The sequence below is a fragment of the Spinacia oleracea genome, chromosome 3 (assembly GCF_020520425.1).
Source record: "Spinacia oleracea cultivar Varoflay chromosome 3, BTI_SOV_V1, whole genome shotgun sequence".
NCBI classification, from domain to species: Eukaryota; Viridiplantae; Streptophyta; class Magnoliopsida; order Caryophyllales; family Amaranthaceae; genus Spinacia; species Spinacia oleracea.
Genome location: NC_079489.1, coordinates 79,125,224 through 79,149,350, shown reverse-complemented (window position 1 = coordinate 79,149,350; position 24,127 = coordinate 79,125,224).

Below are 24,127 nucleotides of genomic sequence, written 5' to 3'. Positions count from 1 at the left end.
TGGGTAGTGGCTGTGTTGGTTGCATGCGAAAGGAGAAAGGAGAGAGGGAGCTGATGGTCGGTGCAGCAGCGTGATAGCAGGTGTGCGACTGCTGTGAGGACGACGGCGGTAGGGGTTGCAGCGACACCGATGGAGTGGTGGCTGCGCAATAATAGAAACGTGAGTGAGGAGGAGGAAAGTGAAGTAGCCATGAGAAGGAGAACGAAACAGCAAGAAAATAACGAAATAGAAAAGAAGAGGAAGGAGAGGGGGTTACCAGCGAGGGACGACGGTGGCCGTCGGTGGCTGGTGGCGGCGTGGGCAACTACAATGGAGGCTTGAGTGTTTTTTTTTTCTTTCACGTGAAGGTTGAAGGAGAGAGAAGGGTTTTGTTTTCCTTGTTTTATTTTTCACGTGAAGTTGGAAAGTAAAGAGAATTATGGGTAATGTTGTTTGGGTTTATTTATTGGGCTTTGCAAACTTGGGCTAGGATTGGAATTGATGTTGTTTGAATCCAAAACCGGTTAGGATTGTTTTTGAAATTCAATCGTGTTTTCGCAATCCAAATTCTTTTCAACATAGAATTCTAAAATTATTTTAGATTACATAAATCGTTAAAAATATTCAAAATGTAATAAAATAAATATACTTTAATTATATATTTATTTCTAAAATTCGTAAATTCTTATTTAAATATATTAATAACATTTATAAATTTACGGGGGATTACAATCTACCCCTCTTAAAAGAAGTTTCGTCCCGAAACTTGACACTGAAATTCACACCTTTTTCAAAAGTTTTCAACTTATTCATACTAAAGAAGTACTTGTGCCACTCATGTGCACTCTTTTGCCAACTTAAAGTTGTTTGTGTTACTCATGAACACACTTTTCTTATGCAGAGAATCTAATTACTTGCATCAACATGTATAAGTTGCTAAAAATAAGCATAAAATGCATAAAAATACCATAAAAATAGGTAAAAAGCGCGAATTTCTATCGCATTCTACCCCCTTAAAGGAAATGAGTTACGCCCTCGTAACTCATCTCAGGGAATAACTTTGGATATTTCCACTTCAACGAATTCAGTCCCCAATACAATATTTTCACTCAAATCATTCCAGCAAATGGACTTCTACACTTTTTCCACACAACGCCTCAACATGTGACATTGTAATGCTCGCATGGTAACTATTGATGCACGAAAATTCAATCAAATCTAAATGATCTCCCAAATTCTCTTTAAAGTCAATAGTACATGCTCTCAACATATCTCCCCTGGTTTGGTTAGTGCTCTCAGGCTGACCATCGGTTGCAGGGTGGAAAGCAGTATCATTTTCAATGTTGTTTCCAAGATTCAACTGGACCCTTTTTGCTAAAATTTTAAACTTTTATGGTCGATAAGGATCTTACTTGTTGCCCTGAAAAGGGTATGTCTCCAAATATTCACAGATAACACAATAGCTGTTGGCTCTAGGTCATTCGTAGGGTAATTAGGCTCATAAGGTTTCAATTGACACGACAACAGGTGCGGAGGTCAAACATTCCTTTAAAATCTGGAAAGCTTCTTCACATTTCTCACTCCACTTGAATTTGGTTTCCTTTTCAACAAGTTGGTCACTGGTTTTGCTTTCTTCGAAAAGTCTTTCACAACCTCCTATAATAGTCATCTAGGCTTAGAAAACTTCAAATATCGGACACGTTCTTTGGAGTTGGTCACTCACTCACAGTTTGAATCTTAGCAGGATCTACAGAAACTCCTTCTGTTCAACTTTCCTTGTTACCGAACCTCATTACGCTTTTCATGGGTGTATAACTTTTGGGCTTAACTCTTAGCTCTTGCACCAATTCATGTATTTCTTTTCATCTTTTCCTGACAACAAATGATTTCTAACGATCCTGGACCACTCAAATCTTCTCTTAAATTGATTCCCTTACGTAACATAGTTCTCAATCAATTTAGTCCTTCTTTTTTCCGTCGGTGTCACTTATACACATATGACTTCAAGATTTGTATACTTCATTTAATAAAACTAGATTCTTTCTAAGCGTCTCCAAGTAATCCTCAAGTGTTTGTCATGCTCTTTCTCATTCCTTGAATAAATCGGGATATCATCAATAACATAATAACGAACTTAATTCGGAATTCGTAGAAAATCTCATTCATCAAATCCATAATTAATGCAGGTGCATTGGTTAACCCAAAAGACGTTACTCTAAACCCTTAATGACAATAACGAATCCTAATGAGGTCTTAAGTATATTCTTATCAGCTACTCTCAATTGGTGGTACTTCAAACACAAATCAGTTTTCGAGAACACACTCGCCCAATTCAATTAATCCAACATGTCATCTATCCTAGGCAAAGGGTACTTGTTCTTGATGGTGTTTAGTTCCCTAAATTCGATGCATAATTCCATACTCTTATGTTTCTCCTTAATAAACAACACAGGAGCTCCTCACGGTGACGCAATAGGCCTAACATACTCCTTAACGAAACAACTCTTGCAATTGTGTCCTAATTAGATAATTTATAGGTGTCGTTTCAGGATTTAACTCTATATTGAACTCAAATGCTCTAGCTGGTAACATACTTGCAATTCCACTCGAAAACACATCAATGAATCCACTTACAATTGCAACATCCTCGATTTTCACTCCAACTTCTTTACTCACCTCTAACACACTACAGAAAATCGTTCACACTCTCTTTTCATCAATTTTTTTTTTCACTTGCATTACAGAAATAACTAAGGGTTATTGGACTTCTCAAAACGTCTATATGAGGTCAATCTTCCAATGTGGTTCCTTAAATTTACTTTCTGAATTTCACAGTCTACCTTAGCCTTGTACAAACTTATCCAATTCATTCCCAGAATTACATCTAGGTTTCCCAGATTAAACTCTATCCAATCAGAAAGAAAACAAAATATTTTATCTCCAAAGACAAGTTCTTAAATAACTTGGTACACCTTAAGGTTACACCAGTAGGTATACTAACAGGTAAATCAATCACTTCAAATCTACTAAATGCAGACTCTTAATAGGGATGTCAATGGGGCGGGGCGGATGCGGATGTAGGTCCCTCCATCCCCATCCCCACCTAAAATTTTCATCTCCATCCCCGCCCCATCACCCATGGCGGGTACAAAATTCATCCCCATCCCCGCCCCAACGGGTATAAACTAAAATCCATCCCCGCCCCACCACCCAACTGGGTATCCATCCCCGTCTTATCCCCGCCTCATACCCGCGCCAGTACCCGCCAAATTTTTCTTATTTAGCAAACATTTTCCATGTATACGGAGTAATGAAAGTTAACATTCGAAAAAAAATACCGTATGACTAAAGTAACATATATAATTGGAAAAAAACAAAATGTCATAACAAAAAAAATCTCACCTAAATTCATATTATCACCTAAACATGCAAATAAATCCAAACTCAACCCATCACCCATGGCGGGTATGAGGCGGGGCGAGTGGGTATGGGGCGGGGCGGGCGGGGATGGGGCGGGTTCCACACAAAATCCACACCCGCCCCATCACCCATGGCGGGTACGATTTTTATACCCATCCCCGCCCCATCACCCGCCAAACCTACCTCCATCCCCGCCTACTTGGGGCGGATGCGGGTCGGGTCTCCTGCGAAACCCGCCCCACTGACATCCCTAACTCTTAATAACAAATGACGAAACAAAAGAATGAATTACCCCTTAATCAAACAGCGTTTTAACTAGCACGGAGTTGATAGAAAAAGTACCATGAACTACGTCTGCAGAACGTTCAGCTTCATTTCTAGTCATTACGAACAGTTTACCCGGTGCCTTATGATGGTTGTTGTCCTCATTGGCAGACTTATGGAGGTTCTCTTAGTTGTTTTGCGCCCTTACAGGCTTCAAACCCTAATTTCTTGACTGGTTAACTCCCTACTTTACATGGTTACCACTCCCATTACCATGTTGTTCCTCTTTTTTTTTTATGCTTAGTAAAGCACTCATACTCCCTATGTCCCTTTTTTGACGATAGTTACAGGTCACTAATTCTCCTTTACAGTTTCTACCAGGATGGTTGTTATTGCACATCTTACAGTGATACACTCTCTCAGATTGGTTCCTATTGTTGTGCCCTTGTTTGTTCCTTCCTTGAAAGTTTCCATTTCCTTTCCTATTCTCATTCATATTCCTCTTGAAATTCCCTTGGTTTTCCCCAGCATTAAACACTTTTCTTTTCTCCCCAACAACAACATTTTTCTTGTCCCTTCTAGACTGCAAACCATAAATATGAGCAGCTTTCCCATCCACAATATTCAAAGATGTAAAGGTTTCCCCATCTAATACTAATTGGATCTCATCAGTCAAACCTTGCTCAAACCTTTGAGCCTTTAGTTCCTCTGTGGCTACAACCTCAGGTGAAAACCTCGATAGCACTATAAATTTGCTATAATATTCAGCGATGGTCATGCTTCCATACCAAGGTTTATGAATTCCTAAGCTTTTTGCTTTTTCGTAAAAGGTAGGCTAAAACTTTCCCCTTAAGGCAGTAACAATTGAATTTTAATTGAATCCCTCAGCATCGCTAAGCCTAGCTCTATTTTCTTTTCCACCATAAATCAGCTTCATCTTTCAAGTACAGGACAACGTGACCCACTCTCATGTTCTCAAGACAGTTCACAGCCCCAAACAATTTCTCAAACTCTCAAACTCAGTTCCCTAGGAAGGTAGGGTCAGCTTGCCCCTTAAAGTATGATAGCTTAACTTTGACTAACCTTTCAAACATGTCCCCAGCAGAATCAGACTCAGTTCTTTCCTGTGTCAGTTTTTTTGCGAAAAAAAAACAGCAGCTAACTCACTGTGGTTGTTTTCCATTCTAGTACGCGGCCTGAAATTTATGACTCTACCTTAGGTTCGGTACATGACTTATAGTTCATTCCCTACGCAGGAAATATTTGATTTGATCATATAGATCACCTCAACAAACACTTATTCAAGAAAGTACAACAATATTAGAGTAATCCTCGTCACTCATTCATGAAAAAAATATATCTCCATCAAAGACACACAATTTGAAAATCAATGAATGGAAATTCAATCACAACAAATAAGTAATAATATTCCCATTCGCGTGCCCAAAATAAACTCTGGATCATTTGGATTATCAATAATCTAACTTTTACTCCTCGAAAGAAAAAAAAATGTTGATAACACTTCCTAAACCATAACACTATATTTGTCCTAAAATAAAATAAAGGTTCTATGACATAAACATAAACTATTGTTGGGCGAATTATGGAATTCTCACATTGGAAATGAATACTTTAACTTTTATTGCTAATTCTATAAAGGTTTAATACATCCTTGAAAAGAATAAAGAATAAGTCAAACTCCTATTGCTTTAACTTTAAACTGTTGTAGCTTTGCTACTTATTCTCCAAAACATTTAAGAACAAACTAACTATTACAACTTCAAATGTTTAAGGCATCTTGTCTATCTGTTCTTTCCTTGGAAATTTGTGAAGTGAAATCTAGATCCTCAGTATTCGTCGATATTCTCAAAGGATCCTATGTTGGTGTACTTGGAAAGAAGCGTTTTATTCATGAAACAAACAACTTAAGATCTTACTAACGATTTCCCAACCAAAGCATAATCAGAATTCAATAAAATAATAAGTTTGGTGGAATCAAACAATTTCTATGCACATTTACATGCAACACTTAAACATTTAACACATGCACATAACAATTAACTTCTTATGCTAGAAATTAACTACTAATGCACATATAATTCCATCCTATATGCCCTTTCCTATATTACCCATCTCTCATAATAAATCATAATAGGTCAAACATTGAAGAATTTAAAGAATAAAACAAGAACGATTAGTAAGAAAAAAGTTTATTAAACGAATTAATAATAAACGAATAAATATTTATTAAACGAATAAATATTAAACGAATAAATATACTTAAGGAATAAGATTTTTATTTTATTTTTTTCGAATATATTTAATTTAATTTCGAAAAGAAAGAAAAACGTAGTTAATTCACATAAACGAAAAGTTTCGAATAAATAAGTTAATTCCGAGCTTAAATAAGAAATATTAATATACTTTCAAACAAAATAAAATGAATTTGGTCCCCCAAAAAAAAGTACGCATTTTTGAATGATATAATAAGTAGAATTTCAATTCTAGGAAATTCGTTTTAGAAAAATAGCTAGTTTAGGCGCCTAAAAATTTAAAAGTAGACACGAAAAGTCAGTAAAACCTATAGCTCAAAAATACCACTTTGTAACACCCCGACAATTCCCTTTTTCAAAAACAACCCTTTTATAAATATAACTATAGAGAATTATCAAAGTATTATCGCCCGTGTGAAAACATAACGGCTTATTCAGAATTTTGCAGCGGAAAACATAAAACTAACCTTTAGGTTCATAAATAATCGATTACATATTAAGTCCAAAACCAATTAACGGGAATAAGGAAATACGAATAGTACGACAACTTTCAAATCTAAGTTAACAAACCAAATCACTTAATAACACAAGTATAACTACAAGCTCTCTAATCCCGATCCCAATGATGCATCATCTTCAAACCTGTAGATGGGAAACACTTATTGATCCTTAGAGACGTCTCACAAAAGTTGGGTCATCACAGGATCAATAAGGCATAGCCATGATCAACACACACAAACAAAGCACGTAATCAACAAAGCTGAGTACTACATACTAAAACAATAATAATCCTAACATGATACTATTAACGAACAACCTTAACATGATACTAATGAACATAAACAAGGGCAGACAAAACATGATAATTTGACGACCATACTTGACTAAACTAGGCTAGACTTACAACAATAATATTATTTTAGTTAAAATAGACAATGGACCGAGTTGATCTTCCGACAGCCTTCACTAAGGAAGACGAGGTACGGGCGCGACTCCGTAACCTCAGAGACCTGCGATATCGAGGAACATTTGAATAAAAATAGGACACGGTGATCAATCCGGTCCGAGATAAAGGCCATGGGCTACCACCATGAACCCCAACTCCTGTTTGTCCGTCACTTTAGACGTGCACAGTCTAAAGCTATTGCTACTCAGTTTCACTTTACATGATTTACAAATTGAGACTCTGTTATGACTCAACAATCACATAAGGCATATAATCCACATTCGTTCACAACTGTTTTTATCTTGGAATTAGGTACGTGATCATAAAGGCATCAATCAAGACTCATTCCAATTTACCCAACCTTTCCTTTAACCATGATCAACCCTGTATATGGGTATAAAGTTTCAACTTACTAAACAAGTTCCTCGGCCCTCATAAAGTAGTGAAAAGCTAAAAAGGGAACAACAATCAACTGATCTGAATCAACATATACAAAGTAATCTAGTGTTCCCAATCAAACATGTTTGCATCAATCATCCATACTAACATGTTATAATTCTCTTAATGCAATATAGGTTCAATACGTCCATCCAACAGTATTAAACATGCAATTTCAACCTGACTAAGTTCGTCGATAATATCAACATCACCAAGTTCAACAATAATATCAACATAGCCAAGTTCAACAACAAATTCAACATGGTTTCAACAATTAGCACACATTCCAAGCACACAGGTATGTACGTACCTTGTGTAAACAAACTGCAAGACCACTTTAATAATTCAAAAGTCGCCTACAGAGAATTCTCCGCCTAAAAACAACCAACAAGGATTGCCAATCAACCTCTAATCGCTCACAACTATAATAACACATTCTAACTACATCCTAAACATATTTAGAACTTTTCTCCAATAACAAAACTTGAATATTTGATTTCCTAGTATAACGATTATTGAATTAATTATTGAAATTCGTTGAAAACTCTTTGCAAACATCGTACTTTAAATTTTCAGCAATATAACTAATTTCAAACTACTCCCAAAACTTTGAAATCATAAAAACAATAACTTTAATAATTTATAATCATCCTACCATGACTTAAAATCATTAAAACCTTAAAAATTCATACTTTAATAATTAAAACCATTATTTCAATCAAATTGCATAATCTGAAAATTAAATTATTAATTACGCAAAACTTAAAATCTAAAATTCATCATTGATTTGTAAAAACTATAATTTAATTCAAGTAAAACATGAATTATATTAATAAAACGTAATTAAAACATTAATTAGTTTTAAGGGTTTAAGAATTAATTAAGAGAGAGAGAATGAGTTTGCCGACGGGAAAGGGGCGGCGGCAGCAGGCAGGGAGGTGCGGCAACATGATCTGGAAGGGCCACAAAGGCTAGACACCGCAGCTGTGGCGCCGGTGGGTGGTGGCTGTGTTGGTTGCGTGCGAAAGGAGAAAGGAGAGAGGGAGCTGATGGTCGGTGCAGCAGCGTGATAGCAGGTGTGCGACTGCTGTGAGGACGACGGCGGTAGGGGTTGCAGCGACACCGATGGAGTGGTGGCTGCGCAATAACAGAAACGTGAGTGAGGAGGAGGAAAGCGAAGTAGCCATGAGAAGGAGAACGAAACAGCAAGAAAAGAACGAAATAGAAAAGAAGAGGAAGGAGAGAGGGTTACCAGTGAGGGACGACGGTGGCCGTCGGTGGCTGGTGGCGGCGTGGGCAACTACAATGGAGGCTTGAGTGTTTTTTTTTTCTTTCACGTGAAGGTTGAAGGAGAGAGAAGGGTTTTGTTTTCCTTGTTTTATTTTTCACGTGAAGTTGGAAAGTAAAGATAATTATGGGTAATTTTGTTTGGGTTTATTTATTGGGCTTTGCAAACTTGGGCTAGGATAGGAATTGATGTTGTTTGAATCCAAAACCGGTTAGGATTGTTTTTGAAATTCAATCGCGTTTTCGCAATCCAAATTCTTTTCAACATAGAATTCTAAAATTATTTTAGATTGCATAAATCGTTAAAAATATTCAAAATTTAATAAAATATATATACTTTAATTATATATTTATTTCTAAAATTCGTAAATTCTTATTTAAATATATTAACTATACGTTAAAGTATATTAATAACATTTATAAATTTACGGGGGATTACACTGAGTACTTACAAGGCTAGAGTGAATTAAAACTAATAAACATGCATCACTCGCTAAAGTACTAATCAACATGCAACATCCATTTAATAATCAACACGTAAATCATGAATACAAGACTCGACTCTTGACTCACAATTTAATTAGAATAAGCTTCGAACGGGCCAAAAGAATATTCCATAAAGGAAGGGTGTTGGGAGCCCACCAAGCACCATAATAAATAATAAATAACGGACCATACCGAGTGTCGGGCCATACCGACGGAATTCCAGCGCATAAATTGAATGAAACAACGTCTTGTATCATTAGTAGGAGAACGAGCTTTCCGGCAAGTCTCCCCCCATTGTTCATACTCAAGGTATATACGTTCCAAGAGTTTTGAAGCTTGTTCTGGTTGCACTTTACGTTTATTAATATTTTATTAATGGTAAACTCGAGACTCGAACACACATACATACATACAATTAATAAGTGACAACCAAAACAATTCATTTTAATTCCTTTAGGACTTGTGATTAATAAATCAAGACGTATTGAAATTACTACCAAGTTCCTTCTCACAAAAGTGAGATCCCACATCATGCCTATTAACATGAGGTTGTGCCCTTGCACGACAAATCCTAATTCATTTCATATAAAATATTCCCAACTGAACCCTACATGTGCGGTGGCTTACGTGAGCTAACCCTTCACATGTGGTAAAATAAATAGTACAACGTGGTACGAATAATTGGCTCAAAAGTATGCTAAATAATTCATCCCTTGCATGTGAAACAAACCATACATGCATAAATATTGAACAACATGATTGACAATAAAATCCATACTGTGAGGGGGTCAAAAAAGCACGAGGCTAATGCGTGACCTCGTCCCTCGTGGGCGTGACGTTGTCAGATCAAGTGTAATTGGATTTCCAGTGAGTTTACACCCAATCGACTAGTAATATAGGAGTCGCCATTCAGTTTTTCACGAAAATGAGAAAAACTGACAAAACCCGGTTATCGTGTCATAAAGGGAGTGCCATTATGTTCGACCACGACGGCCATAGGTTCCCTTGTGATCCCTGGTGTGGGGATCGCTCAACGTACACCCGCAGGGCAGAGATTGAGAGTTCGGGGGACTGTAACTACCGAGGGGAGTGCTCATCGATAATACTCCAGAGGCAGGTTATCCTTACTAGCTCAGCATAAATAATTGAAGGGACATGTGTTAAACTATTAAACTATTCTGAATTGATTTTAGCAATATGAAACACATAATACTAAATCGATCGTGATTATCTTATTTAGATTGATTTAAGGTACCTAGCATGATAATTCAATTGTCCAAGGTATTATCTTATTAGGCGTGATAGATCAATCAAATTAAGAGTTTGACAATTTTATAAAAGGGTGATAAAAGCGATTAAATCATATGAGGGACACATTACAACGCACCCTTGAGAGGTGTGTTGTGGTTCTCAGAAAACTAACCACTTGGCTTTGCTATTTCTCCTTTTATTTAACGAATCTCGGGTTTCCAAGCAATGTTCCAGTATTTAGGCTTAATTCATCAAGCTACAAGGGGCAGGATGCGTTCTATTCGACTTTTGGGTCGATTGCGACAGAACGCTGGATCAATTTCGCAGCGTGAGGCTTAGGCTTAAGGCTAGAGTCAATACTCAGATTTCTGGAATTATGTCCTTTCTTTCACGTAGGTTTTAGGCTGTATTTATAGGGAAAGAGTATGTGGAAAGATAGATTTTAAGATAAGAATCCAAAAAGAATCCGGAGATAAAACGGTCCCAGGCACTTTCAGCCCAGGGTTGGGCGCCGAAGATTTCGGCGCCCAGATCCAGGCGTTGAAAATGGGATCTGGGCCGAGTTCTTTGTCAGATTTGGACTCTTAGAACACAGAGCGTTTGAGATTTATCCGAGTCATTTAGTGCGTATTAACTTAGGACGGAATGCGTCTGGGCCTGTTACGAACTCTAGGTTCATTAGGAATTTAATTAATACGTAACTCTTATTTTCGAATTATACCAGGAATGCAAATTCTATCTCTTTTAGGATTTATGTTGGAGTGCAACACCTAATTCTGACAGGTTTCTATCTTTTATGACTTGCCACTTTTAACAACTACCCATTACGACAGTTACTATTTTTAGCAGGTTTCCATAAATAGCAGGTTTCTATAAATAGCAGGTTTTGGGTGAAATGAAAAGGGGGATTGAGATTCGTTATTTTATAGGAGATGCGTTGCCAAGTGGAGATTTATGTTCTCATCATCGAACCTTCCCTTTCGGGAATGGGGACTCGCGTGGTACGTGCCGCGATCTTGCCCGATTGAGGTGGGCAAGTCCCCATTTCATTTGTTCTTGTGATTTCTTTTGAGAATTTCTTTTTATTCATTCTTGTAAGAGCGAATTCTTTCGAGGGATGCTCGGATTTAGTTGCAACCTGAATGTGGGTTGACAACGTGCTCAGACGGACCATTGTCTCGTGGTCATCATCTTTCATGGTTTTGAGCTAGTCTTTACGGCTCAATTTTGGCACTACCTGGGTCCTTGATTAGGGGACTATGTATAAGTATCAACGGTGACCCTTGTCTTGAGGTCGTAATCTGGTTTTATCTTTTGAGATTATCCAAACACGGGACTTCGTACAGCGTAGTCTGGGAATATTGTTTTAACTTTGCATACTCTCTTTTAAAATATATATTTTCTTCCGAGCCCCCAAGCACTCGTGCTTGACGGTCATTTCTTGTCAAAGAGGTTCCTTGGGGATACGCATTTTGTAATGTCCTTGATCGTGTTTGGGATCGTGCTCGTAAGTACGAGCGATCTTTGTAGTGGTGTGCTACTCTTAACAAAGCCGTGAGGTGCAACTTTCAGTAAAGAAATCGACAATTTTCGAGTCGAATGGATACGGTAGGACCCTATAGAAGTCAGGGCTTCTTTGGGCCTGGGCTCATTTTCGGCGCCCAGGCCTGGGCGTTAGAAATCATTCACGCCCAAGTGGGGCGTTGAAAATATTGTTTGGGCTGGTCTTTTTATGACATAGTTGGCCTCTTGTTCGTTTGTTTATTTCACTTGGAAATTCTACGTATTCTCTTCTCTTTTGTTTTTCTTTATTTTTGGAACGTAGAATTTTATTAGAGATCACAATGAGTTGAGTGATCGTGATGATTTCTCGAGAAGCCGCAGCCGATTGGTGGACTACGGTGTTTGTCGCTTTGGGGCGATTATTTAAAGGAACTGTCGACTTTGATCGCGTATATATTTTTTTATTTTTCTACGGTCGTTTCGTAGCTTGGAGCCCCCAAGTATGCATGTTGGGATGCTTCCTTTTGGCGTACGATTTTTGTAAGTTCTTTCGAGAAAGATGCCTTAGGGTCTCGCTCGTATAGGTGCGAGCTATCCCTTCCGTGGTAGGTAATGTTTTGCTACCTTTAATCCTTAATGTGGAAGTCGTGTGGCTTGCGTTTTGAATTTGGGCGATAAGTAGTCTTTGCCTCATACTCTTGGTTGTGCCCGCATTAGTGCAATATGCCTTACTCTTTTTTTTTTAGACTTGTACCATGGGATGGTTGAACTTATGGTGCGACGTAGGCTTGTGTGGCCTAACAGCGTGTCTTAGAACATTCCTCCAGGTGTTGGGATATCATTATTATTTTTTGCATTGGAGTACTTCATCACGCCTCGTTCAGGTGCTCGAACAAGTGTAGCACCTTCTGCGTGGGTGTGCACGGCTTATTACTTCGTTCGATGCGAGGATTCATAGATGTTTTTTATTTTTTTATTTTTTTTATCCTTGTTTTTTTCTTTCGCTTTTGCTTTGGAACGACGTAGACTGTGTAACGGGCGCTTGTAGGGCGAGCGTTATGTGCAGTAGTTTGATCGGAGTTTTGGTGACTCGCGATTTTTAGTTACCCTTGTTAGTGGGGTGACTTTATATATTCTAAGTAGCGCTTAGAATTTGGGAGGGTTCTAGCCATTCTAAGGTTCGTTTTACACGATTAAACCTTAGGATTGTGCCCCTATGACGTGTGTATAGAATTAGTGTAGACACCTACTGTTGTGGGAACTTTTACGGTGCTGACGTGGCACGCGCTCCTCGGAGATATCAAGTATGACTTGGCACGAACTTCTGGCAACCTGCAAAACAAGAATATTCCCGTAGGAATATTCCCTCCGATGCTTGAGTAAGTATAAGTTAGAGAGATAAGTAATTTGTAGAGAGAAGGCAGAGCAAAGATAAGTTTGTTGTTGTTGGGCAAGAATTGAATACCCTTTACCTTGGGATCTGAGCTATTTATAGTGCTAGGGTTCCTTGGGGACTGCACCCTCAACCCTAACTATGGGACACGTGCCCCTTGGGGATTTAGGACATGTGGCCTTTGGCCTGCAATGATGGGCCTCCCATATTTGGACCGGCTTTTAAAGACAATGGCTTTGCCCAATGGGGCTCTGTCTTTACTCTGGTGGAGTAGCAGGACTTTGGGCCTTCTTTCCAGGCCTGGGCCCATCTGATCAGTATGAGTCGTAGGCTGCCTCTTTGGGCTTTGTGGGAGATTTGTTCAAGCCCACATCATTTGCCCCTCATGAGGAGTGAAAACAGACGTTAGTTTTCACTGCTCTTGGAGTGTCCAACAAGGTGGTGACGCGTGGCAGGGGTAATCATTTCTTACCCCTCTATAAATAAGTGGCCAATTTGAGTGATTTTCCCCCTCATTTTCAGTGATCACTTAAGAGCAAATAGGAGAAAGCGATTTCCGGCGTCTTATATCCACCGACATCCACCGTAGCACCGCCACGATCTTCAAAGTCGTGTTCTTGCAGTTCTTCATCCAAGTTCTTTCACAAACTCCCTTTTGATTTATCAGGTAAAGGTTTTCTTTGGAAAAATGTGTTTGTTGATTTTGATTCTTCCAAATTTTCCTCTTAGTCTTGCATGGGCCTCGTCAAACTGAAGGCGTCATCTTGTCCCTTTGACGTCTTCTGTTTTCAAGTTTGTCCCTGTTTTGAGGCAAGTCTTGGCTTGTTGCAGGATTTAATGGCGCGAATAAAAGACGAGGAGCAGTTTGAAGGAGAATCCTCTTCTCCTATAGAGGACGTCCCAGAAAGCACTGATGCCGCGCCGGCTAGTACGTCAGGTGGGGAGTTTTAGGTTATGATACATATGACATTACATAGATCATGCGGAAACAACCATTAACCCAGGAAACATATTATTTACACATAATCATATAGCATAATTTAGATGCATACTCTTTGTTGCGTGCCCTCCCTAGCTGCGCCCGAACCGAACAAGAACAAGTCTTTTAGGACTCCAAGTGTCGTCCCTCCGTAGATAGTCCACAGCACGTCCGGATCCGCCTTAAGATTGACCAACTAGAATCGCCCTTAAGGTACTAGAAAATTTCGGCACTTTTGGAGCAAGATGTGTGTTTGAATTTTCTCTCAAAAACTCACTTTTGAATACTTTGAAACTTATGTATAAATCATGACCCCTAGGCCTTTATTTATAGAGTTATGGAAAAGGAATCGTAATCCTAGTAGGATGCGAATTAATTGGAATTAGAATCCTACATGAATTCTATTTAATTAATTTATCCAATTAGGAATAGAAATTTAATCATACACTGACTCTTGTAGATTCAGGAATCACGCATGAGCACAAACTCACACACACACGGCAGCCACAAGGGCTGCCCATGCGCGTGCGAGCAGCAGCCCGTGCAGCACGGCCCACGCAGCCGTGGCCCTTGGCGCGCGCTGGGCCTGCCTTGCGGTAGGCCTGGGCGCTGCCTTGGCTGGGCTTGTGGCGCGCATGCTTGCTGGGCGATGGCCCGGCTTCGTGCTGGGCCTTCGTCCGGCAGGCCTCGTCCGATGCTAATTCGTACGATATGCTTCCGATTAAATTTCCATTTCCGGAATCTATTTCCGATACGAACAATATTTAATATTTCCGATTCCGGAATTAATTTCCGTTTCGAACAAATATTTAATATTTCCGTTTCCGGAATTATTTTCCGATTCCGGTAATATTTCCGATTCTGACAATATTTCCGTTTCCGGCAATATTTCCGATTCTGGTAATATTTCCATTTCCAATAATATTTTCCGATACGTACCATGTTTCCGTTTCCGGCAACATCTACGACTTGGATAATATTCATATTTCCGATACGATCCATATTTCCGTTTCCGGCAATATCATCGTTTCCGGAGTATTCATTTCTTGCCTGTGACGATCTTAGCTCCCACTGAAACCAAGATCCGTCGGTTCCGAATATTCATAGATGGAGTATTTAATGCCATTAAATACTTGATCCGTTTACGTACTATTTGTGTGACCCTACGGGTTCAGTCAAGAGTAAGCTGTGGATTAATATCATTAATTCCACTTGAACTGAAGCGGCCTCTAGCTAGGCATTCAGCTCACTTGATCTCACTGAATTATTAACTTGTTAATTAATACTGAACCGCATTTATTAGACTTAACATAGAATGCATACTTGGACCAAGGGCATTATTTCCTTCAGTCTCCCACTTGTCCTTAGGGACAAGTGTGCATTTCCTAATTCCTTTGTCGCTCGATGCTTGCTCTTGAACATAAGGTAAGAGTTGTCATCCTTATTATGTCCAGAGGTGTTCCTCGGTTTCAGAGTTCAACTGATCAAATAAACAGATAATCATAGCCTATGATTCATCCGAGCACGGCCATGCATTTCACAGTTTCTAGCTCTCCGAGTGGCCTTGTACAACTTTTAAGCATCTCATCCCGATTTATGGGAGGACAATCCCAATCTTGCGATCTTGAGATTAGACTTCGTTTGATAGGTGATTACCTGAGCGTTGCCTTTATAGCCTCCTTTTACGGTGCGACGGTTGGTCAACGTCAAAGCAACCAGTTCTCAAACAAGTAATCTCAAATCACTCAGGTATTGAGGATTTAGTGTCTAATAATTTAATGAAATTTACTTATGACAGACTTTCATCTCTTACAGTAAAGTTTCATAGGTCTTGTCCGATACTAGTCTTTCCAAAGTAAGTATCTATGCAAATGATTATGACATTGCCATGTCCACATAGTTCAAGAAACAGAACTACTAGTCATCTTGCATTCTAATCGTCTAACGTTTTCTATGCGTCCAATTTTATAGAAAACTCCGATTAGGGACCATTTTCAACCTTTGACATTCAAGTTCACTTGATAGACATTTCTTAGTCACAGGACTGGTCCTGACAGTCTATCTTGAATATATTGTCAAATTGAAGGGACTCATCATTTAATAAACCACAAATTAAATGGAAAAAATGAATTCCTTTCATTTATTGTGAATGATTAACCAATAATGTTTTACAAAGATTTAAACTCTAAAACTTTAAAACATTAAACAGAGACATCAAAGCCATTCTCCAATATGCTTGATTCCCATAGCTGCAGTGTGCGAGTTGTGCTTCGCTTGCGGCAGAGGTTTAGTTAATGGATCTGATATGTTGTCATCAGTTCCAATTTTGCTTATCTCGACTTCTTTTCTTTCAACGAACTCTCGTAGAAGGTGAAATCTACGAAGTACATGCTTGACTCTCTGGTGGTGTCTAGGCTCTTTTGCCTGTGCAATAGCTCCGTTATTATCACAATACAGGGCTACTGGTCCTTTAATGGAGGGGACTACACCAAGTTCTCCTATGAACTTCCTTAGCCATATAGCTTCCTTTGCTGCTTCATGTGCAGCAATGTACTCCGCTTCAGTTGTAGAATCCGCAATGGTGCTTTGCTTAGCACTTTTCCAGCTTACTGCTCCTCCGTTGAGGCAGAAGACAAACCCAGACTGTGATCTGAAATCATCTTTGTCGGTTTGGAAACTTGCGTCCGTATAGCCTTTAACAATTAATTCATCATCTCCACCATAGACCAGGAAGTCATCTTTGTGCCTTTTCAGGTACTTCAGAATGTTCTTGGCAGCAGTCCAATGCGCCTCTCCTGGGTCTGACTGGTATCTGCTCGTAGCACTGAGTGCGTACGCAACATCCGGGCGTGTACATATCATAGCATACATTATTGAACCAATCAATGATGCATATGGAATCCCATTCATTCGTCTACGCTCATCAAGTGTTTTTGGGCACTGAGTCTTGCTTAGAGTCATTCCATGAGACATGGGTAGGTAGCCTCGCTTGGAGTCCGCCATCTTGAACCTATCAAGCACCTTATTGATATAAGTGCTTTGACTAAGTCCAATCATCTTTTTAGATCTATCTCTGTAAATCTTGATGCCCAATATGTACTGTGCTTCTCCTAGATCCTTCATCGAAAAACATTTCCCAAGCCAAATCTTGACAGAGTTCAACATAGGAATGTCATTTCCGATAAGCAATATGTCGTCGACATATAATACTAGGAAAGCAATCTTGCTCCCACTGACCTTCTTGTATACACAAGATTCGTCCGCGTTCTTGATGAAACCAAAGTCACTGACTGCTTCATCAAAACGTATATTCCAGCTCCTGGATGCCTGCTTCAATCCGTAGATTGACTTCTTTAGCTTGCATACCTTTTTAGCATTCTTTGGATCCTCAAAACCTTCAGGCTGTGTCATAAACACAGTTTCTGTTAAAACGCCGTTTAAGAAAGCAGTTTTGACATCCATCTGCCATATTTCGTAATCGTAATATGCAGCGATTGCTAACATTATTCGAATAGACTTTAGCATTACAACTGGTGAAAAGGTTTCATCGTAATCCACACCGTGGACTTGCCTGTAACCTTTTGCAACCAATCTAGCTTTGAAAACTTCAAGTTTCCCATCCTTGTCCTTTTCTTCGAGGCTTTCCAAACCATAATTCGTATGGAGTCTTTTCGACAGCTTTAGACGGAGCTCTATTTATAGTGAGTGCAGCTGTATTTAGTGCATGTCCCCAAAATTCTAATGGAAGTTCGGCCTGACCCATCATTGACCTGACCATGTCTAGCAAGGTTCTGTTCCTCCGTTCTGACACACCGTTCCATTGTGGTGTTCCAGGAGGAGTCAATTCTGATAGAATTCCACATTCTTTCAGATGGTCATCAAATTCATAGCTCAGATATTCACCGCCTCTATCAGACCGCAGTGCCTTGATCTTCTTGCCTAATTGATTCTCTACTTCACTCTGAAATTCCTTGAATTTGTCAAAGGATTCAGACTTATGCTTCATTAGGTAGACATAACCATACCTACTGAAGTCATCAGTGAAAGTGATAAAGTAGCTGAAACCACCTCTAGCATTTGTACTCATTGGTCCACATACATCTGTATGGATTAAACCCAATAGTTCATTTGCTCTTTCTCCGACTTTAGAGAAAGGTTGCTTTGTCATTTTGCCAAGTAAACATGATTCGCATTTACCATAATCCTCTAAGTCAAATGGTTCTAGAATTCCTTCCCTTTGAAGTCTTTCTAAGCGTTTCAAGTTTATATGGCCTAATCGACAATGCCACAGATAGGTGAGATCTGAATCATCCTTTTTGGCCTTTTTGGTATTTATGTTATATACTTGTTTGTCGTGATCTAATAAATAAAGTCCATTGACTAATCTAGCAGATCCATAAAACATCTCTTTAAAATAAAACGAACAACTATTGTCTTTTATTATAAAGGAAAATCCCTTAGCATCTAAGCAAGAAACTGAAATGATGTTTTTAGTAAGACTTGGAACATGGAAACATTCTTCCAGTTCCAAAACTAGCCCGGAGGGCAACGACAAATAGTAAGTTCCTACGGCTAATGCAGCAATCCGTGCTCCATTTCCCACTCGTAGGTCGACTTCTCCCTTGCTTAACTTTCTACTTCTTCTTAGTCCCTGTGGATTGGAACATAAGTGTGAGCCACAACCTGTATCTAATACCCAAGAAGTTGAATTAGCAAGTATACAGTCTATAACGAAAATACCTGAAGATGGAACGACTGTTCCGTTCTTCTGATCTTCCTTTAGCTTCAAGCAATCTCTCTTCCAATGCCCCTTCTTCTTGCAGTAGAAGCATTCGGATTCAGAAGTGGGTTGACTGACCTTCCTCTTTGCAGATTTGGCGCCAGTTTGCTTAGTTGGGCTGGCCTTGTTGCCACCTTTCTTAGCATTCCTCTTCTTTCCAGATTTCTTGAACTTGCCCCCACGCACCATAAGCACATCCTGCTTATCACTTTTGAGCGTCTTTTCAGCGGTCTTCAGCATACCGTGAAGCTCAGTGAGCGTTTTGTCCAGACTATTCATACTGTAGTTCAGTTTGAACTGATCATACCCGCTATGAAGAGAATGGAGGATGGTGTCTATAGCCATTTCCTGAGAAAATTGCTGATCCAGCCGACTCATATTCTCAGTGAGTCCAATCATTTTGAGAACATGTGGACTTACGGGCTCGCCTTTCTTAAGCTTGGTCTCAAGAATTTGCCTATGAGTCTCGAATCTTTCGACTCGAGCCAGATCTTGGAACATGTTCTTCAACTCACTGATGATTGTGAAAGCATCTGAGTTGATGAACGTTTTCTGCAGATCCGCACTCATGGTGGCGAGCATTAGACATTTCACATCCTTGTTGGCATCAATCCAACGATTGAGGGCAACCTGAGTGACCCCGTCGCCAGGAGCTTCGGGCATCGCCTCATCTAGGACATACTCCTTTTCTTCCTGCATAAGAACTATTTGCAAGTTCCTTTGCCAGTCAAGGAAGTTTTTCCCGTTCAACTTCTCCTTTTCGAGAATTGATCGAATGTTGAATGAATTGTTGTTTGCCATATTAAAAACTACAATTGAAAAGAATAAACAAATAAATAACCATTCACAGTTTCTCTTAATAAACTTAAATTCTAGCATACATGCATAATTCAGCGTTTATTAAGCATTTTATTCAAGTTATGTGTTCCGGCAGGTGTGAATAAAATGATTCCAAGATCCTAAAATCATTGAAGAACTAAGCACAGTTTGTCGACTTAATCCTAGAACATCTTAGGTAAGCAAAAGCCTTTTGATAATAGTCTAGAAACTATTCTTGGTTGATAGGTACGTCTAAGAACTTATTAGGTAAACCTATCGAATTTGCCACGACATAAAAGGACTCCTTACTTATATCGTTGAGTTTCACCAAAACTAACATGTACTCACAATTATTTGTGTACCTTGCCCCTTTAGGACCAATAAGTAACACCTCGCTGAGCGAAAACTATTACTAGATTGATGTAAAGGATATCCAAGCAAGTGTATATTTTGGCATGGCACCTTTTAACTCAATTTTTAAGTTTGGAACTTAAGGCTCTTACTATGTTGGTTAGATTTTAAGTGAACTAAAATCCTTAATCATGCAACATAATCAAGCTTTTGATCTCATGCATTTTAAGACATATTTAAAACAATAAATAACTTAAAACATGCATAAGATATTTGTGATCTAGTATGGCCCGACTTCATCTTGAAGCTTTGACTTCAAAGTCCGTCTTGAAAATCTCCGTGGGAGGCACCATTTTCCTCAAATAGGATAAGCTATAACTAATTACAACTATTTGATGGTACGCAGACCATATTTGAATTGAAAAATAACTTTGGTGCTTTAGACCAATTACATTCAAATTAATGGTACGCAGACCATATTTTCTATCCTATTTGGGCCATACTAGTCACTTTATAACCTGCAAAACAGTACATATACAATATATACCATTCACCCATTCATTATCATGAATGGCCCACATAGCTGGTTAGTAAAACACATTATGCATCACGTAAACATTTGCAGCAATTAATCAAGGGCACCAATAATCTACCAATTATTCAGTCCTTATTAATTCTAATCGAGTTGTTTTAACCTTAAGGTTTTGTAGACCTAATCAAGAGTTTATGACTAAAAAGCGCTCCCACTCAAACCAATAAATTCATATGCTTTACTAATTTTAAACATAAAATTGTATTTCTAGTCTAACCGGAAACATACAAATTTAATTAAAATTTAAAGCTCATATAAATTTATAATTGAATCCAAAAATTTAATTTAATTTCAGTCGCATTTAAATTAATTCATGATTTTAATTTTAGTAAAATAATTAGAATAAATTCCATTTATTATAATTATAATATTCAAAATTAAAATCCAAGAAATTAATTCAAATTATTAATTTTAAAATTAATTAAAATTACGTGAACTGAAATTTTCAAATTAAACATTCAAAACGATCTAATCGTAACGCAAACACCCTACGCGTTGCACGCCCATGGGCCGTACGCACACAGCCATTGCTGGCCATGAGCGCGCAGCCCATGCGCTCATCGCATAGCTGCTGCTGTCCTATCGCAAGCCACCGCACAGCGCCCCATCGCACGCGAGCTATCGCTCGCAGTGCGCGCGCGCGAGATCGCTCGCTGGGCGCGCTGGCTCGCTCGCTGTGCGCGCGAGCCATCGCTCGCTGGGGCGCGACATCGCTCGCTGGGCGAGCGACATCGCGCGCTGCGCGCGCGAGCCATCGCTCGCTGGGGCGCGACATCGCTCGCTGGGCGAGCGACATCGCGCGCTGCGCGCGCGAGCAGTGCTGGGCGCAGCGCTCGTGGCACGCGAGCTTGCGCTCGCTGCGCGCGAGGCTGCGCGCACTTGTGCGAGGCAGCGCGCGTTGTGGCGCAGCTCGCTTGCTGCCCACACGCGACTGCCTTGGCTCGCCCTTCGCCCATGCCCATTCGTTCATTGCTCGTGGCACACGACACAAGGCAGGGCTGCTGCCTTGTGCTCGTGCACTACGCCCTTGCTCATTGCATTCGTGCCGCACGGGCGACGAGCTCCCTTGCTCGTCGTCGCATGCCCGCATTATACAACACCCTTAAGGGTAACACGAAGCGTCCATTGCTTCGTGCGTGCAAGTTATTTGAACGAATCGCATAAAAATTTAAAATTTATATTTAAAATTAATGACAAATTAATAAATAATATTAATTTCATAATTTTAGGGCGAAAAAATCGAAAATTTATTATCCAATTGATTTCCGATTGTTATGGATTCAAGTCTAGGTCATAAAAATTTAAAATTTATCGTAAATTTACAATTTTTATGGTGGTTTTTAATCATAGGTTTCTAATTAAATTACAATTAATTATGAAAATCAAATTAATTCTAAATTATTCTAATTTTCAACAAATTAATCATAATTACAAATTAGATTGCATAATTAACAAGACTAGGCATTCAAACTTGTTAAACATATGCAGTAGGTCAATCAAAAATTCAAGATTTATCAACAGGAATCGCAAATATTTAATTTAACATCTTAAATTTACGAAATTTTGCATTCGAAAAACTAAAACCTTCGAAAAGTCATAGCTAGGCTTCGAATTTGAGAATTCTGGGTTCGGCAGAAAAATACTGTTTTTGTCAAAATTTTAGAATGCCTTTTACATGCGGAATTGACACAAAAATCACTCAATTCGGATGAGTAATGAAGAAACTGCCGAAAAAACTGCGTACATATAATTAAATAAACGCAATTTGCAATTAATTAACAATTACGAAAATTAATCACCCCTTTTAATTCTTGCAAATTTGTAATATTTAACCATGTTCATGCAATTTAGATTATGAAAATAATAAGGGGCTCGTGATACCACTTTTAGGTTATGATACATATGACATTACATAGATCATGCGGAAACAACCATTAACCCAGGAAACATATTATTTACACATAATCATATAGCATAATTTAGATGCATACTCTTTGTTGCGTGCCCTCCCTAGCTGCGCCCGAACCGAACAAGAACAAGTCTTTTAGGACTCCAAGTGTCGTCCCTCCGTAGATAGTCCACAGCACGTCCGGATCCGCCTTAAGATTGACCAACTAGAATCGCCCTTAAGGTACTAGAAAATTTCGGCACTTTTGGAGCAAGATGTGTGTTTGAATTTTCTCTCAAAAACTCACTTTTGAATACTTTGAAACTTATGTATAAATCATGACCCCTAGGCCTTTATTTATAGAGTTATGGAAAAGGAATCGTAATCCTAGTAGGATGCGAATTAATTGGAATTAGAATCCTACATGAATTCTATTTAATTAATTTATCCAATTAGGAATAGAAATTTAATCATACACTGACTCTTGTAGATTCAGGAATCACGCATGAGCACAAACTCACACACACACGGCAGCCACAAGGGCTGCCCATGCGCGTGCGAGCAGCAGCCCGCGCAGCACGGCCCACGCAGCCGTGGCCCTTGGCGCGCGCTGGGCCTGCCTTGCGGTAGGCCTGGGCGCTGCCTTGGCTGGGCTTGTGGCGCGCATGCTTGCTGGGCGATGGCCCGGCTTCGTGCTGGGCCTTCGTCCGGCAGGCCTCGTCCGATGCTAATTCGTACGATATGCTTCCGATTAAATTTCCATTTCCGGAATCTATTTCCGATACGAACAATATTTAATATTTCCGATTCCGGAATTAATTTCCGTTTCGAACAAATATTTAATATTTCCGTTTCCGGAATTATTTTCCGATTCCGGTAATATTTCCGATTCTGACAATATTTCCGTTTCCGGCAATATTTCCGATTCTGGTAATATTTCCATTTCCAATAATATTTTCCGATACGTACCATGTTTCCGTTTCCGGCAACATCTACGACTTGGATAATATTCATATTTCCGATACGATCCATATTTCCGTTTCCGGCAATATCATCGTTTCCGGAGTATTCATTTCTTGCCTGTGACGATCTTAGCTCCCACTGAAACCAAGATCCGTCGGTTCCGAATATTCATAGATGGAGTATTTAATGCCATTAAATACTTGATCCGTTTACGTACTATTTGTGTGACCCTACGGGTTCAGTCAAGAGTAAGCTGTGGATTAATATCATTAATTCCACTTGAACTGAAGCGGCCTCTAGCTAGGCATTCAGCTCACTTGATCTCACTGAATTATTAACTTGTTAATTAATACTGAACCGCATTTATTAGACTTAACATAGAATGCATACTTGGACCAAGGGCATTATTTCCTTCAGGGAGGAAGGTCACCTTCATCCCAGCGCCATCTTCCCACTTCAGACGTGGCTGAATTTCCTCACTCTAGAGGGGAAAGCCTATGGGGCGTCTCTGAATC